General features: G+C 36.0%; 1 non-coding gene across 1 annotated transcript; it reads left to right on the top strand.

The window, feature by feature from the left end:
• On the top strand, positions 1 to 71 carry Smp_tRNA_01171_Pseudo_TTG.1.1. The gene has a single exon. It is a non-coding gene (tRNA).
• The last annotated feature ends 20,021 nt before the right edge of the window (positions 72 to 20,092 follow it).

Raw genomic sequence — 20,092 nt, 5'->3', positions numbered from 1 at the left:
ACTCAGTAGCAAAGTGGATAACGTGGTGGCATTTGAAGCGAAAGGCACTGGGTTAGAGTCCCAGAGTGAATATCAACCCTGAGATACAAGTAAATCCAGCTGACTAGTACCAAGTGGGACGAAATGCATGTTCTAGATTCCACTGCTAGCCACTATCCATCTTTGCTTATAATATGAACCCGGTTTTTCTTTCTGTTAATTTTCATTTTAGTAATTGAATTCTTGAATCGATGTAAAGTAGACCACCAGTGAATACTTGGAAGCACTGGAAGGCCGTTTCGTCCCAGAATGGGACCCCTCAACAGTGTATATCCACGATCTCACTCTCAGCACTCGAACCCAGGACCTTTGGATGCCGGCTCAGTGGTCTAGAGCCTAAGTGTTCGTCCACGAAACCGAAGATTCTGAATTCCAACCCCATGTGCAGGATAGTGGATGCGCATTGTAGAGAAGTCACATACAAGGATGAAAAGACCGTCAAAAAGTGCTTTCAGGTTTTCTATAGTGATCCAAAATTGATCAATTCATGAATTCAAACATATCATTGATGCCAAAATATACATTATTCATTGAGATTTTAATAGTTATTTGTTTAAGTACTGTTTCGTTTAAAACTTCTAACTTCATACTTGAGATTGTATTAGATTAAGTTTAATAAATACCCCATTGAATAACAATACATAGTTTATATGTTCTGCATACTGAGATCATAAATTCTAGATTTCATTGAAAAATTCTAACGTAACTATATACCATCTATTCTATACAATCGTATATATAAAATTTTTGTCAACCAGTGTCAGACAGAGCAGTTTACTTTCTCCCTTTCATTTTCTTCTGGTGGTTGACTGGATTATGAGGACCTCCACATCTTAGGAGAAGAACTGAGTACAATGGATAGCCAACATGCAACTAGATGATTTGGACTTCGTAGATGACAAAGACCTTCTATCTCATGCACAACAACAAATGCAGATGAAAACAGCTAGTGTAGTCGGCATCAAACGGTGTTAATGTCTAACTCTAACCGATCCACAAAATTGAGCGACACATCCGCCATTGTCTTCAGTGAGTGAACTATCTCACGGCAGACCTGGTTGAACTCCCCTGGTCCGTTTAGTGCTTCCAGGTTTTCTAGCTTTAAATGACTTGTGATCTCAACTATTAAAGTTACATTACATCACAAACGGTTAAAAACTTAATTTTCTACTTATTAATATATTATAAATATATTATTGTCTAACTGTTATAGAACTGTACTTTAAGTTTTTACTCTGTATATAGTATCAATTTAACTCCTCCAGGAGCTCCTCTAAGGCTACGACCGATCCCAAGCTCGAGTAATGGTGGAGGGTTGGGAATGGGGTTAACGACTCCATCTCGTAGAAAACTAACTCGCCAAAAAGAAACGCTAACCAGAAAAAAAGAATAATCCAACTATATTATCAATTTAACTAGTGATGAGATTTGACAGTTTTTGAACGACTACTAACTAGTAATATCATGTTGAAATATTCATTTGATGTAATTATTTCACAGTATACATTAGTTGTTACGTCATTCAATGAGTTATTATTCAAATTGTTAGTTTTCTAATTTTCTCCCATTTAGGATATCCAGAAAAGAAGATACTAACTTTATACAACTGATCATATTAGGAAAAGATAATCTATTTGTTATATTGATTGAATGCGTGCCCTATTATGTTATATGAGGTGATGATTCCCGCAAATGAGAGAAGAGTGAATTATCGATCAGAATAATGATACACAAAAGGTTGTATGAGCAGTCTTGGGTACTTGTTAGTTCTACTTTCTGCCTAGCCCAGCCAGTTAAGTCCAGAACACCAATAACAGCCTCAAACATACTGGGTTTATATACCAAACAAACTGACCACATTGTACCATAAAATAGAAAATAACATTTTTACAATATTTAGCCAAATGTGGATGTGAATAGGGGGAACAGTAATTAATAAACTGAGTATAACTCAAGAATGGTAAATCGTATAATAATAGTTCATAGGTCAAAATAAAGCTTATAATAAGAGGGACACGAATATGAATAGTTTAGTAACTTAACAATTTTACAATAGGAAATATACCTGTCATATTGGTCCATAGACAGTCCTCAAAAGTTACCATTCACAATTCTCTTCGGGATATAACTCTATTCATAATACTTGAAGGAATTGATGATTTACATGTTCTTCTCTAATCTTTGATATGGATGTTTAGTCACAGATCAATAGTCAGAAACTAGCATGCAAACCATGATTTTTAAGCTAAAATACCTAAAAATTAGACGCTTATAGAGAGATCTGAATGTGCATAGTTCGATCCCCGGCAGGATGGTTAATAATTATTGCTGAAAAAGTCCCATATTAAGAAGAAAAGTTGGTTTAATGTTTCATCTAACTAAGATCAATCTGTAATGTAAAAACAATATAAACTATTCTACCTGACAAAACTCAATATCATTAAAAGACTAAACATTAAAAATTTGCAAAATCCGAATGAAACTTAGTTTCAATTTTGTTTTTTCGTTTGTTTTTTTCGGGGGGGGGGAGGGGGAGCGGAATTATCATAATCATCAAGTAATAACAGAATCATTAAATAAAGAGTATTCAGTAAAGAACCATTTAGAGCAATTAATCTCTTTGATAATGGATATTATAATAAAAATTAAAAATTTATTACTCTCATTAAATAATCATAAAGATTGATTTTTGGAAAGAATCGATTAATAAGTTCTTGATAATAATACGCCTAAACATACATAAAGGAAAAAGCAAGATTCTCAAATACAACACAGAGAACACTAACCCAATCACACTTGATGGAGAAACTCTGAAAGATGTGGAAACATTCACGTACTTGGGAAGCATCGTCGATAAACAAGGAGGATCGGATGCAGATGTAAAAGCGAAAATTGGCAAAGCAAGGGCAGTATTTCTACAATTGAAGAACATATAGAACTCAAAACAACTCTCAACTAATTTCAAAGTGAGAATCTTCAATAAGAACGTCAAGACAGTCCTACTGTATGGAGCTGAAACGTGGAGAACTACTACAACCATCGTCAAGAAGGTACAAGTATTTATAAACAGTTGTTTATGCAAAATACTCAAGATTCACTGGGTCGGATACTATCAGCAACAGCGTTTTATGGGAGAGGACAAACCAGCTTCCAGTTGAAGAGGTAATTAGGAAAAGATGTTGGAAGTGGATAGGACATACATTAAGGAAATCACCAAACTGCATCACGAGGCAATCCCTAACTTGGAAACCTGAAGGTAAGTGGTAAAGCGGAAGGTCAAAGAACACATTACGCCGGGCGATAGAAGCAGATAAGACAATAATGAATAAAAAATGTAAAGTGTAAAGGATTGACCAGGACAGGGTTGAATGGAGAATGCTGGTGTGCGGCCTATGCTCCTCCACAAGGGGTAACAGGCGTAAGTAAAGTAAGTAATTCTTGATAATATATATTTGTTGTTCAGTTTATAGTAACATCGACAATGTTGTAACCAGCGTATTTCAATTTATATATGACAACTAAAAATGAATATTTATGTCAGTGATTAATAGAAGGTATTGTATAATCAAAGTTATTATTTTAATAGTTGAATTCATGAGTCGATCTAAGCTAGATCTCCATTGATAACATGGAAACAATGCTTCCAGGTCTAGTTTAGATCGACTGATTCTTACTAAATAGTCATCACTTCCCAACCTATCAGTATGTCTTAGTTTGACTACCCCCAGTACCGTTTCAAACTATTCCTACTCTACTTACTACTGTGATGGTTGGTTCTACGGAATACTTCATTTCCCAACTCCCTCAAGTGGATCCTCCATATCCACCAACTCGGTTAAAGCACAGAATATTCTCTTTTCGTCCTCTCAATTTCGTAAACAACACCCTCACCATGAGAAAGCAGTGAGTAGGAATTCCCTGACAGTAACTGTATACACGTGACCATATGAGAGCATTTGGAGAGCTAAAGCGAATTCTCCCCACTTTTGGTCGAACAAGAGCATTTGAAAGCAGAACCATAAAGTAATCTATGTCAGTAACGAGTTATACAGAATTATTTAGAAAATACTTACTCACTTACGCCTGTTACTCCCAATCGAGCATAGGCCGCCGACTAGCATTCTCCAACACACTCTGTCCTGAACCTTCCTTTATAGTTCTATCCAGTTTTTGTTCATTCTTCTCATATCTGTTTCCATTTCTCGACGTAATATGTTCTTTGGACTTCCTGTTCTCACTTGACCTTCAGGATTCCATGTAAGGGCTTGTATTGTGATGCAGTTAGATGATTTCCTCAATGTGTACCCTATCCACTTCCAGTGCTTCTTCCTGATTTCTTCCTCCACTGGATGGAATCTGGTTTGTTCTCTCCCATAGTAGCTTGTTGCTGATAGTGTCTGACCAACGGATCCGAAGTATCTTGCATAGACAACTGTTAATAAACACTTGAATCTTCTGGATGATGGCTTTCGTGATTCTCCACGTCTCCGCCCCATGCAGTAGTAAATTACCTAGTTCATATTTGACTTCATTAAATCCAAGATGAATTTTAGACAGAGAACATAATAACCAACCTCGAAGGATAAATATAAGCAGTCTATATTGTTCTCATTCAGTATCCATACATAAATTAATGCGGAAAACATCAAAAACGATCATATTTCACACTTTTATAACTTACTTATAACCGATCCAATTCATCATCAATATTAAATCCTAATTTCCTATTAGACAGATACAGGAAACTATATAGTTAACTAGACAAATACTTATTTGTATTCAATTATATTGTCATGTATTACTAATTTACATAGGTTTCATTATTAATATATGATTACATAACATCCTAGAATGATGCAATAACTAATTACATTTAATATATATGCAATATATCTGATTGTACTAACCGACTGTAATACAAATGGTTATGTATATATATACATCATTTATTGTTCCACTGGCATCCAAGTGTTTTACCAACGTCGTACTACCGATGCACTGAAAATCTTCATTTTATCGAGTCCCAGAGTGAACATCAACTCTGAGATGCAGGTACATCCAGCTGACGAGTCCCAAATAGGACGAAACGCGCGTCAAACTGGATCCCACTGCTAGCCACTATCCATCTCTGCTTACCATGCTTGTGAATTAAGGTATATCGAGGCAATACACACAGTATGCACATATGCCAATTACAGACTGACCAGTTGCAGTCCTAAACACATCGATGGGAAGATCCAAACAAACAATACTAAGTGAATTATCTGACTATTGTTGCAAATTCGACTCCACATTCCGTTATACACTACTTACAATCAATCTTATAAGTAGCATCCAGTACACTACAACTAGATACTACAAAATAACTGAAATATGATCGTGATGTTTAAATTATGCGCCTAGATATAAAAAGAATATTTAAACATGACTAAACAGAATCTTTATTATGTTTTCTATCCATGTCTATATATTCGATAAACAACTATTGTTTATTTGTATATACTGTTGAAAGACTGATAAATGGCCTCTGTTATTTTTAATTTCCAACTCTCTTAATATATTTTATAAAGTTGAGAATGTGAGTCAATTGAATCTAGACCATCATGGAAAACCTGGAAGCACTGGACGGTCGTTTCGTCATATTGTGGGACTCCTCACTAGTGTTCATCCACGATCTCACCTCGCAAGATTCGTGAAAAATTATTATTTGTTATATATGGCATTATATAATCACATATTTCATTATTGGCCTATACCTATCAAGGTTGTATTTGATGAAGTTTCTCAATATTTTTCAGTTAACATTCAAGGTTGTAGAAGATCAATTTGACTGAGTCGACGGTATTAATGTTTTCTTAATGTTATTTACAAAATGTAACTTAAAACACTAGTAAAAATTGTAGATATACATTATTCAAAAAAGCTATAACCTGAGAGTTATCAAAAACTTGGACTCATAGAAAAGCTACTTTATCCTTAACTGAGAGTCTCAAGTAGTGTACATTCACTGGACTATACGAAATCCAACACAATCGATTTCCTGTTCTGACGTTTAGGCCTAAACAACTATGTACACAACACATTTAGAATCTCAATTCAGGATTGAACATCTTGAACATACGGATTTAATAAAATTATAATGGACTATTACAATTATGGAATTCAATAGTTATTTGATAGTTGTATTCTTAAATTTTGTTTAATATTTTATATTGACAGAAAGGGGTTTTGTGGATATTAAAGTAATTTATTAGTTGAGTTTATGAATCAATTGGAGCTAGACCGCCATGGAAAACCTATAAGCCCTGAACAGTCGTTTCATCATAGTGTGGGGTTCTTCAGCATTGTGCATCCACGATTCCGCCCCCGTAGAACTCAAACCAAGGACCTACCGGTCTCATATGCGAACGCTTAACCTTTAGATCACTAAGTCGGCATCCAACGATGTTAATGTCTAACATCATATACTGAACTTGAATTTAATTACAACTCTGTTAAGTAACTCAATAACCATAAGTACCATACAAATAAATCTATACTGCTTATTTAATTTACGAACTAATCTAATCTAGCTAAACATTAAAATCTAACAAACATTAAACAAATATTCCATAACCATTTAAGATTATTCAATAACAAGCCAACATGATTCCTCTAATGGAGGTCGAACTCAGGACATTCAAGTCTCATAGTGAGATCTAAACTTTTAGACTGTTGAGTTCATTGATTGTTTTGTAAAAAAAAAATAATAAAAAAATAAAAACATGTTCAACAAAATTTTTTCATATTTTCAACAAATTGTCTTTTCTGTTTTTTAAACTTTACGACCTTTCAGATTAAAAAAAAAAGAAAAAATTAAAAAAAATTTTTTTATTTTTTTATTTCTTCTATATTTTTCTCTTTTTTTAAAAAAAAACGAAAAATAATTTTTTAAAATTTATTTATCTTATGAAAAAATGTGAATAAAAATTAAGGTCGAAAATGACAAAAATGACATCTCTCTTAAATGAGATCCAATAGGTCTATATGTACAAGAAATAGGGAGACAGAGTACGCGAGGAAGAAGAAGATGATGATGATGAAGAAGAAGAAGAAGAAGGAGGAGGAGGAGGTAGAGGAGGAGGAGGAGGAGGAGAGGAAGAAGAAGAAGATATGAAACGAGATTGAAGGTAATAACAAACTCAAATAGGTCTAGAACTAAATGGGTGAAAAACCGAGGGAATAATAATATTACATTGAATGATATCTATCTATCTATCTATATACTTACCAGTAGCTATGAACGATTAAAAACAGGTCATTTAAATTATCTTTTCCATCATTTTATGTAAATAAATAGGACTACAATTAGAATTAGATAAATACAATTGCAGAAAATAAAGGAATTTAATGAAGATTGATTAGATTTTATAAATTGTAATTGTTAGAGATGTTTGTTAAGAGGGCTAGTGAGAATTTGTAAATGATAGACATCAGACATGTTAAGAGTAAAACAGGATATCAACAGTGACATTTAATGAGCATCTATTTGTACTCGATAGTCAGTATCATACGGAACTCATATGATGGATTAAACTGCAAAATCATCCATGGAGGACAACTCATCGACTCATTTGAGGTAAAGACCGGTGTTAGGCAAGGTTGCTTACTCTCATCATTTCTCTTTCTCCTGGTGATCGACTGGATCATGAAGACGTCAATATCTGGAGGAAATCACGAGATACAGTGGACAGGTAGGATGCAGCTGGACGATTCAAAATTCGCAAATGATCTGGCTCTTCTATCACACACGCAACAACAAATGCAGGAGAAAAACAACCAGTGTAGAAGCAGCCTCAGCAGCAGTAGGTCTCAATATAAACAAAGGGAAAAGTAAAACTCTTCGATATAATACAACATGCATCAATCAAATTACACTTGACGGAGAAGCTTTGGAGGTTGTGTAAACCTCTAAATATCTGGGCAGTATCATGGATGAACACGGTGGATCAGATGCAGATGTGAGGGCGAGGATCGGCAAAGCAAGAGCAGCATATTTACAATTGAAGAACATCTAGAACTCAAAACAATTGTCAATCAACACCAACATCACAATTTTCAATACAAATATCAAGACAGTCCTACTGTATGGGGCGGAAACCTGGAGAACTACGAAAGGCATAATCCACAAGATACAAGTGTTTATTAACAGTTGTCTATGCAAGATACTTCGGATCAGTTGGCCACACACTATTAGCAACAAGTTACTGTGGGAGACAACAAACCAGATTCCATTCAGCGGGGGAAGAAATCAGGAAGAAGCGCTGGAAGTGGATAGGGTTAACATTGAGGAAATCACCTAACTGCATCACAAGACAAGCCTTCACATGGAATCCTGAAGGTCAAGTGAGAACAGGAAGTCCAAAGAACACATTACGTCGAGAAATAGAGACAGACATGAGAAGAATAAACAAAAACTGGATAGAACTATAAAGGAAGGTTCAGGACAGAGTGGGTTTGGAGAATGCTAGTCGGCGGCCTATGCTCCATTAGGATTAACAGGCGTAAGTAAAGTAAAAAGTAAACGTATTTGTACTTAAAGTTAATTGGAATTGGAATTGTACCATTGAAAGTTAATCCAGTGATTCTAATGATGAAAAGTTTCCGCTTTGATCAGAAGGTTTTAGGTTTGATACGTAGTAGCATTGCTACTAAGGACTCTAATACAAAGCACGTGTTTGATACTGATAACTTTCAAATGGTACTCCAACTGCGACTAATATGTGTCGAATACCGTCTACAACCCTTCATAAATATTAAAAACAAATAAAACATACTTTGTACTTAGATATTACTCATAAGTAATTAGTACAGTTTTAGTTTTAGAGTTACCAAAAGTAACGAAAGTAAACATTGAAAAAAAAGGGGAAACCAATAAGAAATGCACAAGCAAGTTCATAGTCACAACTTATATGCCAAAACAAAATATCGTCTACTGAATGTAGATGATTAGTTTCAGTAGTGAGGAAATCGTTAAATATGTAAGGTTAGGCTTGGGATTTAAGGTCTACGAACTATGGTTATGGTTATTGATAGCGTCAGAAGATTCCATTGTTGATTAGTATATGCTAACTCAACGCTAAACGCCTCTGAATCAGTACATCTCAACATACACAAAGCAGAAACAAAGATCCTCAAATACAACACAGAGAACACTAACTCAATCACACTTCACGGAGAAACTCTGGAGGAAGTATAAACTTTTACGTATCTGAGCATCATCATCACTAAACGTGGAGAATCCGATGTAGACTTAAGGACAAGGATTGGAAAAGCGAAAAATGCATTCCTAGACTCGAACAACATATGCAACTCATAACAACTCTCAACCAACGTCAATGTCACAATCTTCAATATGAACATCATGACAGTTAGATTTATTGTACGCAGTTAAAACTTGTTGAATTATTACAACTAATACAACCATCAACGAAAGTCCACAAGTATTTATTAATAATTGCCTGTGTTAGACAATTAACTTCCATTTAGTGGATATCACCAAGAACAGACTACTGTTGGGTATAATGAACCAGTTTTCAGCTGAACAGGAAATCAGGAAACCATTGCAGAAATCCTCAAACTGCATCACGAGGCAAGCGCTAACATAAAATACTGAGAAGCTAAAGAAAAGAGCCAGACTGAAGAACACAATGCGTTTTGATCTGGAGGTATTTATGTAAAGAATGTAGAGTAATTGGAAACAGCTGTAAAGCAGATTCAAAGACAGATCTATTTGAAGAATTTTGGTGGGTAGCCTATGCTCCTCCATGAGGGACAACAGGCGTAAGTAATTCAACGGTAAACGATTTATACTTCGATACAGTTAGTTAATATAGCTTCCTATTATTCCTTTTCTTCTCATTCAAGTAGCATGTAGGGTTCTTATTTAGGGAGTAGTCATATCAGGACCAGATCCATCAACCTAACATTTGGAGTTAGGATTATTCCTAGTCTATATTTCCCATTATCCTTATTTTAATCTCAATGTTAAACTTAAATTCTAAACTCTAATCCTAAACCTTTATCTTAACAATAAATTTAAATTCTATCCCTAAGTCGGAGATTTGGATTATACCTAAACCTACATTTTACTAATCGCTGAATTCAGTTGTGTTTAAAGTATCGGTATCATAGGCTTCAATAACAGATCTAAATTAATTGATCGATTGTCAAATAGTTTGTAGTTGAAATTATATTCATATAAAGTTCCAATGACGTAAAAAGCTGGTGACATTTTTTGTAGAAATACTTGTATAGTTAAACACTGAATGACAATAATCCTATGATATGAGCTGAAAAACATGTCCGCTGGATGATTTCAACCAATTATCGTCAACGTAACATTTGTTTTTCTTACAGAAGTATATTTAATCCCTAAAATGCCCTGATAAGGTCTAGGGTGGGAAGAGTCACCTCTCCCCTTCGAAATACCCTCGCATGGCCACTACTAGGAAAAACCCACTCATTGCCTTCACACGGTGGGGGTGTTATTTACGAAAGTGTGAGGACAAAGAGCGAACTCTAACAGGGTTGGTGGATATGAAAAATCTACCCAGGGGAAACGGAAAACCTTAATTTCAAACCAATGGTGCACATGGACTCCAGGGACGTGAAGGGACAAATGGTGTATGAAACTGTTGTTGATCACCAGCTATCATGAGACTGGATTACCTTACGTTGCTCCACTGCCTTATGAATTAGACCTTTAGGTCAAAGGCTGCGGAAGTGGCCCCCTAAGATGACCACATGCTTCAGTCTAGGCACCCGGACAGTACCACAGCCCGCACACAAATCAAGTGACTTATGTGATGTATGTGTATTCGCTACTGCTTTGTACGTTGGAAGTGGATAGGGCATACATTGAGGAAATTGCCAAACTGCATTACTAGGCAATCCCTAACCTGGAATCCGAAAGGGAAGCAGAAAAGAGGAAGACCAAAGAACACATTACGCAGAGAAATAGAAGCAGATATGAAAAGGATGAATGTTAACTGGAAAGAACTGGAAAGGATTGCTCAGGACAGGGTTGGATAGAGAATGCCGGTGTGCAACCTATGCTCCTCCACAAGGGTTAACAGGTGTAAGTAAGTAAGTTTGTACCAATATCTATGTGTTCAAATAAATAAATAAATCATATAGGCTATATAGTAGACCTCTAATAAATCTTTTCCCTCATATCATTTAGAAACATTAAAATAGATCAAGAATATTCTACCTTGCTTTAAAAATCTAAAACTTTCGTCCAACATCTTTATATTATTAAACAAAAGAAATGAAACTTAGTTACTATTGAATATCACTTCTTTTTCTATAATTCGGTTGTCATAGATATTATTTCTCCTAATAAAGTGCTTTACAATAAAAGCAACTTTTAACATTTGAATAAGAAGAATTTCAGACAGAATTCTTCTATTCATTGTTGATCATGTCAAATTGATTATCTTCAACTTTTCATAAGGAGAATAAAACAATCCAAAAATTTTTAGATGATTTGGTTCGTGTAAAGAAAATACTTGACTAGTCAATTCATATTCATTCAGTAAGATAGAAAAATGGAATTATTTTGTTAGTCAAAAGTTTGGTATCGTCTTATCCTGTCCCCCCAAATGGCCTGGTATGGCTGAGAGAGGGGAGGGCCCGCCCTACCTCTCGAAATGCTCTCACACGGCAATGCGTGTACAGCCTCTGACAGGGAAGTCCTACTCACTGTCCTTTTGCACCACAGGTGTTGTTTACGAAATTGAGAGGACGAAAAGCGAATGTCCGGCGCTTTACCCGGGTTGGTGGACACGATGAGCCCACCTAGGAGAGTTATGAAACCCTGATTCCAAATCAGTGATGCACATGGGCTCCAGTATCCTGAAGGAAAAAATGGCGTATGAACCAATCGTTGGTCATCGGCTACCATGGGACTGCATCTCCTTACGTTACTCCACCGCCTTGTGCGTCAGACCTTTAGGTCAAAGGCTCGGAGTGTGACCTCCTAAGAAAAACCACCTGCTTCGGTGTGGTCACCCTGGTGGTATCATAGCCCTCACGCAATTAAATGAAATGACAGTTTTTTGTGTGGCGCATATATATCTGGTGCCCCCTTGTACTAATATTTAAGTGTTCAATTAAACAAATAAATAAATAGTGAACATGAATAAAGGTGGGGACTACGAGACACATTTGTAAAATGTTTATAAATTGTCTCAGACTTTGTTGTTCTACCATTTCCATACCAATCACTTTCTGTTCCCATTCTCTTCTATTCAATCTTCTCAACCTTCTGTTTGCCAAGCCTTTCATTTTCGATTGGTGTTACATGCTACTCATATCGACAGGATATAAGTAGCATACACTACAATATAACTTCATCCATTTTATAGGTTAGTTAATCTGTTCTATAAACCAGGATAAATAATTTCATTACATATATGACATCAAGGAGGAAGAATCTATTCATAAAACCTTAATGAATGAATTTGAAGTGAATTAAACGTTTCGTCTGGCAATCTGGTCCAAGCTTTTTCAAGGAAATATAATCAAACATCAAAATTATAGAATATAAATATGTATATGGTTCTCTGTTTAACTGTATAATAAACAGGAGATACAATCACGTCAACAATTCACATGGTTTTGTTTACCTGAATCTTCCTATTGATGTTTAGGACTGTAATTGATCAGTCTCTTATTGGCATATGTGCATACTATGAGTATTGCCTTAAGTTATAAGCACTATAAGCAAAGATTGATGGTGCAGGTACATCCACCTGACGAGTCCAAAATAAGACGAAACGCGCGCCCTGGATTCCACTGGTAGCCACCATCTATCTTCAAGTTAACAACATTTAAAGTTAGTATTTGCTTCAGTGTGCATGAGACATGTGATTTGCAACGAAAAGTATGTTAAGATAACAGATTTTGTGTACTCGTAAGGCAAGGATCGACAAAGCAATAGCAGCATATCTAAAATAGAAGAACATCTGGAACTCAAAACAATTGTCAACCAACACCAACATCACAATTTTCAATACAAATATCAAGACAGTTCTATTGTATGGAACGGAGACGTGGAGAACTACGAAAGCCACCATCCAGAAGATACAGGTGTTTATTAACAGTTGTCTACACAAGATACTACATATCCGTTGGTCAGACACTATCAGCAACAAGCTACTGTGGGAAAAAACAAACCAGATTCCAGTGGATGAAGAAATCAGGAAGAAGTTCTGGAAGTTGATGAGGCACACATTGAGGAAATCACCCAACTGCGTCACAAGGCAGGCCCTCACATGGAGTCCCGAAGGCCAAAGAAGAAGAGGAAGACCGATGAACACAATACGCCGACAAATGGAGACAGATATGAGAAGAATGAACAAAATTTGTATAGAACTAGAAAAAGAAGATCCAGGACAGAGTGTGTTGGAGAATGCTGGTCGGTGGCCTATTCTCCATTGGGAGTAACAGGCGTAAGTAAGTAAGTAAGTAAGTAAGTAAGTAAGTAAGTAAGTAAGTAAGTGTACTCATAAGTGGATCTGAATTTTGAGAAGAATTTTCATTCACTATTTATCACCTTTTGATCGTTGAATAGTTAAGAAAACATACAGTTTCTATACATGATATGAATTAAATATGTCATAGCATGTATAATATTAAGATAAATAAAGATAATAAAGATAAATGAATGAATGTTCCAGTTAACTAACTGATCAACATATTCAGATAACACACAATGATTAGAATAACTGATTAGATTAAATAGAATAAAGAGTTCACGTTTACTCAGTAATAATTAGTTATAATGGAACAGATAATTGTATTCAATCACTCCTAATAATACTATTTAGATTTGCCCTTATGTGTAGGAGTTCAGCTGTCAGTCTTTGTTTGTAAAAGTTAAAACCTTTTTTGAATAACAAAAGGTATAAATACACAACAGAATAAGCAAAGATGGGTAGTGGCTAGCAGTGGAATCCAGGATGCGTTCTCGTCCTATTTGAGACTCGTCAGCTGGATGCACCTGCGTCTCAGAATTGATGTTCACTCTGGGACTCGAAGTCAGTAACTTTCGCTTCAAACGCCTTCACGTTATCCACTCAGCTACTGAGTCCTGATAGCCACTTGCTTGTGCAATGGGGTAAAGTTCAAATTCACTGCTAGCCATTATTCATCTTTGCTTATAATGCTTGTGAACTAAGGCTATATTGAGGTAATACGCACAGTATGCACATATGCCAATTAGAGACTGACCAGTTGTAGTCCTAAAAACATCAATGGGAAGATCCAAGCAAACAATACTAAGTAAATTTATATAAGAGATTGTTAAATTTATATCATGGACGGATGTTAACTTAGTCAATCAGTCATAAACAATACAGAACCTAGTACATATATACATCTATTCAACTTAAAGCACAATATCGACAAAAGTCAGAATAATAGAAATAATAGCAATATCATTAGTAGTAGGGAACATTAAGCATAGACATCATAATTTGAGATGATCTTAAAACCCATGCTATAAGGAAAGCAAAGAGTGAACGTGTCTACACCATTGCAATCGATTTTGAGACATGTCATCCTACCATCGGTTACGATAATCACACAAACCGCTGTAGAACACGACAATAAGCAAGAGGTAGGTATATCTATTGAGAGAAGTAACAAAGTATTTACATAATACATATGCATAGCCTTCAATCGACCATTTGCATCTTCCCGTACGTTCTTCAATCTGAACTGGCATCCAAGTGTTCTGCCAACGTCGTACTTCAGACACACTGAGAATCTTCATTTTGTCTGACAATTGTTGCAAATTCAACTCCACATTCCTGTATACACTACTCACAAACGGTCTTGTGAGTAGAGTTCACTACACTGCAAACGGACTGCATGCACTTACCTAAACGGTTTAATCCGACAGTCATTAATTTTATGAATCGAAAGGACACCTAGTTATATTAGCTAATAAATTTTTTTACAATCTCTTCCTACTCCAAGGTTCACACTTCAAAGTAATTGTTAGTTGAGCATACATGATGTATATACTAACCATCTCAGTCAATGAAGATTTAATACCCCATGATTTAAGTCATTTTAAACTATAAAGCACACATTGAAAAGCGTTCACAAGTGTACTCTGTGAATAATAATCTCATATTCAGTAGTAATTAACTTAATGAAGTATTCCCGAAGTCCTAGTAAGAAGCCGTGATCGTTAGAGTTCAGAGATACCAAACGTTTAACAGAGTTCATCAGTCACATTGTAGAATGATCGTATAACAACTTGAACTGAGTACAAAACGGAAATATTCGCTATTAGCTGATAATTCAACAACCCCTCAGTAGTGGAACCTAAACATGCTTATGTTATATCCGGACGAGAATAAATGAATGGTAACCGCTAGTAATTATTTATGGACTAATATTATACGAATATTCTTATTGTTTGACTATTAGGTAACTATATTATATGTATATTCATATTCCTTTTATTACAAGCTTTCATTTGAACTATTGGCTGCTGTTACACGACTAACCATTCCTAAGTTATACCCAGTTTATTAATTACAGTCTCCCACAACCACAGCCTCTTTTTCGATTGACAGTATTCAGAATCAATTTTTAATCAATCATTGTTGGTAGATATGTATCCTAAGCGAGTCACCCCGATGTGTTCATCCAGTCACACGTTTTATTAGCACAGATGAACGATGACTAGCAGTGGAATCTATGTCACATGTCATGCTCTATTCAGAACTCTTCAACTGGATTACCTACATCCTAAAGTTGATGTTCACCACGAGACTCAAACCTAGTATCTTTAGGTTCAAACCCCTGACGTACTAACCACTGATCTATTGAGTCCAAAAATCCAGCAATTTACTCAACAAGTTTCATTATTAGTCAGGGTTTCAATTCAAAACTCTCTCTATAGTTTATCTCCAATGGAATTATCTATAGATCTCAATTACTGTAATCTATTATTCTACCGAATTCTTCAAGTATTATCAATACTATGCTGAACTGGATGAAAGGCTCAGTAGACGCCCAAATTCGAAATCAACAGGTCGGATTCCGTAGGGATCAGTCGTGCACAGACCGAATCGTGACATTACAGATCATCATTGAACAATCAATTGAATGAAATGCGTCACTACACATCAACTTCCTCGATTATGAGAAGGCGTTTGATAGTGTGGATAAGACGACCATATGGAACATTCTTCGAAACTATGGAGTTCCTGAGCAGACTGTCAACATCATCCGAAACTCATACGACAAACAGCACTCCAAAGTCGTACATGGAAGACAGCTGATAGATGCATTACTAGTATGGACCGGAGTCAGACAAGGCTGTCTAATCTCCCTCTTTCTCTTTCTCCCAGTGGTTAACTGGATTATGAAAACCTCCACATCTCAGGGAAAGCACGGGATAAAATGGACAACCAACATGCAACTAGACGATTCGGACTTCACAGATGACATGTCCATTCTACCACATACAGATCAACAAATGCAGGTCAAAATAAATAGTTAGCAGCAGCCACCAACTCAATCAGACTTGATGGAAGTAGTGGAAACTTTCACATATCTGGGTAGCATAATCGATGAACGTGGAGGATATGATGCGAATGTAAAGGCAAGGATTTGCAGAGCAAAAGCAACATCTCTTCCTATAGCCCATGCTTTATTTTTACTTCGATCAATTTCAGCTGATGAATAAATCAATCTACTATTCAGCAGGATTTCAACTAGTTGAACATTTGAAGGCAATCATCTAGCCCTATTTGGATTCAAATCCATTATTTCTGGCACTGATATCACAGTGACTTAAACTGCTTACTCACACTGCAACTGACTGAGTCAACAAGTGATGTGATAGTAATAAGTAATATCGTATTAATGAACGGCACACTAGCTTGAACTCTCAATAAAGGAAAAGGTATCCTTGGAAATAATCACTTCGTGTCGATATACTTCTAGTTTGACAAACAATCTCTATCACAAGACCAAGTAAATGATAACAAGGTATAACTCTCCAAAACTACGACTTCAGGCTTCTTAAGAAAAACTTACCCGGTTATCCGGGTAAGTAATAGTGAGGTTAGACACAGGGTATTAGGAAATGATGGTAAATCAGTTGATGAGGTCAAGAATCTTCATCGACTGAGATGGTTAGGCCACATTTTACGTATGCCTGAACACCGATTACCACGACGCCCAATGTTGACCAGTGTAGGGGATGGTTGGAAGAGAGTTAGGGTCGGCCAAACCAAAACATGGCATCAGTCCTTGAAGTCATTAACTTCTAGTCTGAATCATGTTGGCAGATGCAGACTACTTGGTTGGGGTCCGTGTGACTATCGTAACCAATGGTTGGAGACTCTGGGTGACATGGCTCAGAATCGATCACAATGGCGTAGGTGTATATACTCTTTATCTTCCCTTAAACCTCGAGATTAAAATTGCTTCATAACTTTTTTCCTTCCTATACTACATCCTTATATACAACCTTTCTCTTATATATTACCACCACTAAATTAACTAGTTCTATGAATCCGGTGTTCATCTTGTTGTGCTAACGAGGTATGGCAACTTGGACTGATGCATAAATGTGCCTGGTCCTACGTTGTCGCTGACTGACTGAAGAAAAACGTTTACATCTTATATCAAAATACGTACATGACCCTCCAAGACACTTCCACAATACTTACAATAACCTGAATTGCTAGAACGTTTCAGCACATTCGCTAAGGATAAATTATGAACGATCTTCCAAATTCATTCTTTTCCTGGATAACATCATAAATGATGAATCCGTTTACCATCTTTCAATTCACAAACTAAATTGTCTTTGTGCTTTTACTACTCATTAACATTAAGTAGTTTACGTTAATTCCAAGAATTTCTTCCTAATGCTAATTACCCATCAAGGTCGGATTCCAATTATCTTCGTATTTCAATTTACTGATTCAATACTTTCTACCAATGATTATCTCTCTTTTTTCTCATAATTGTCCATTGCTTAGTGAAGCATTATAGATATGAATGCTTTTGCACAAAATAGTAAACCTTTCGTTTCTGTCGACAATCGTATTGTGTTCTTTCTCACTGGATACAGTCTACATGAATGTGTACTCAGCACTTAGATACCTCATGATTTGAGGTTTATACATCCTTAATATTTATTTTCATTTATATAATAACACTGGTTTGCAGGATATATTGTCTTATTATTACAGATTTTTGAACGTGACATGATTGTTGGGTAAGAATTATCACATAAATGTACCCAGAGAATCGCAGAGCTGCAAGTGTCGGTTGCGACATCAATGATATTGACATTTTCAAGTGTTTAATATGATCTAGATTATTTCTAATTTTTCAGGGTGAAGAAAACCAGCAAACTAACAAAATTGACCAAGATCCTTTTACTCTCATCATTCAATTTGGTGCCACTGTTGGCATTATTATTTGTATGCATAGTTGATTGATGCACTGTAGTTTACAGTGATAACTCAAACCAACACATATTTAGAGACACTTATGGTTTACTGTTTTCTGTCTGAGTGTCAGTTATAGCACCAACTGTATTTCTGTTTCCCAGAGTTCACAAAACAACCAACTATTGAGGAAGCATTCTACATTATTCAAATATTAGATTCACAGAGATACTGTAAAGATATTTCAAACCAGTTAACTTTTTTATTTATTTATTTAAACACATAAATATTAGTACAAGGAAGCACCAGATATATATGCGCCGCACAAATCTCATTCGATTTGTGTGAGGTCTGTGATACTTCTCAGGTGCCCAGACAGAAGATGGTTTCCTTAGGGGGCCACACCCGGAGCCTTTGACCCAAAGGTCTGATCCACAAGGCAGTGGAGATGCAGTCCCATGGTAGCCGGTCACCAACGATTGATTCACACACCATTTGTTCCCTCAGGATACTGGAGCCCATGTGTACCATTGGTTTGGAATCAGGGTCTTCCAACTCTCTCAAGGGGATCCTCCATATCCACCAACTCGGTTAAAGCGCAGTATATTCGCTTTTCATTCTCTCCATTTCGTAAATAACACCCCCTCCACGAGAAGACAATGAGTAGGACTTCCCTGGTAGAGGCTATATACGTGTGGCCATGTGAGAGTATTTCGAGAGGGAGAGAGGACTCTCCCCACCCTCGATCGTACCAGGGCATTTGGGGGGCAAGTCTTTTTGACGGAAAATTTGACAATTAAAATTTTCATCATGCATCCTTAACCCCAAACAGCTAGGTTCAATCAGACAGTGAACTTCAAGAGCTGGATGCAAGATAGAGCGAAAAATAACAAATATCGACATATGCCACTGTAACTGATTCCGCTCATATAAATATGCTTTTTAAAATATCCTCTGAGATCCAATATTAACAATAAGTAGAAGTAAACTCATGACATTTGTAGATTGTATGTTACTGTACGTGAAAGGTACAAAATATACGTGAATACATATCATCATCCTGGTTCTATTAAACCAACTTGCAGCAAAATTCTGTTAGTGCATTCTCCCAAGATAAAAGTTGTATAGAGATGCCATAGCTGAATAAGAGACCCCTTTAAATTGTTAATAACTATTACTATGGAAGATCATGAAATCAAGAAACCCTCATCTAAGAATAAAAAATTTTTTTGCTTTATCTGAAAAGAACTTACAAACCGTTCAGAGCATAAATGGGATTTTCAAGAGGATATGGCCTTGAGAAATAATATTCAACCAGTGAATGAAAAGCTGTCGTTATAATGACGATCAATATGTCATTTGGCCATTCATCAGGTTACTTTAACCAATTAGGAACAATAGAGGTAGATATTTTAGGGAACTTATATATTTATACTGATTTTTTTTAAAGATGCTTAATGTAAACCAAACTCATAACAACTAGATTACGGGGAAACAGAGCACTGTATGTGGGGACTTCGACAATTTAACCAGTTCGTTGACAAGTTTATGTTTATGTCTTAAAACGACAACATATTGAA

This window comes from Schistosoma mansoni, chromosome 6, assembly GCF_000237925.1.
Source record: "Schistosoma mansoni strain Puerto Rico chromosome 6, complete genome".
NCBI classification, from domain to species: domain Eukaryota; kingdom Metazoa; phylum Platyhelminthes; class Trematoda; order Strigeidida; family Schistosomatidae; genus Schistosoma; species Schistosoma mansoni.
Note: the sequence above shows the minus strand (reverse complement) of the source record. Positions and strands in the feature narration are given on the sequence as shown.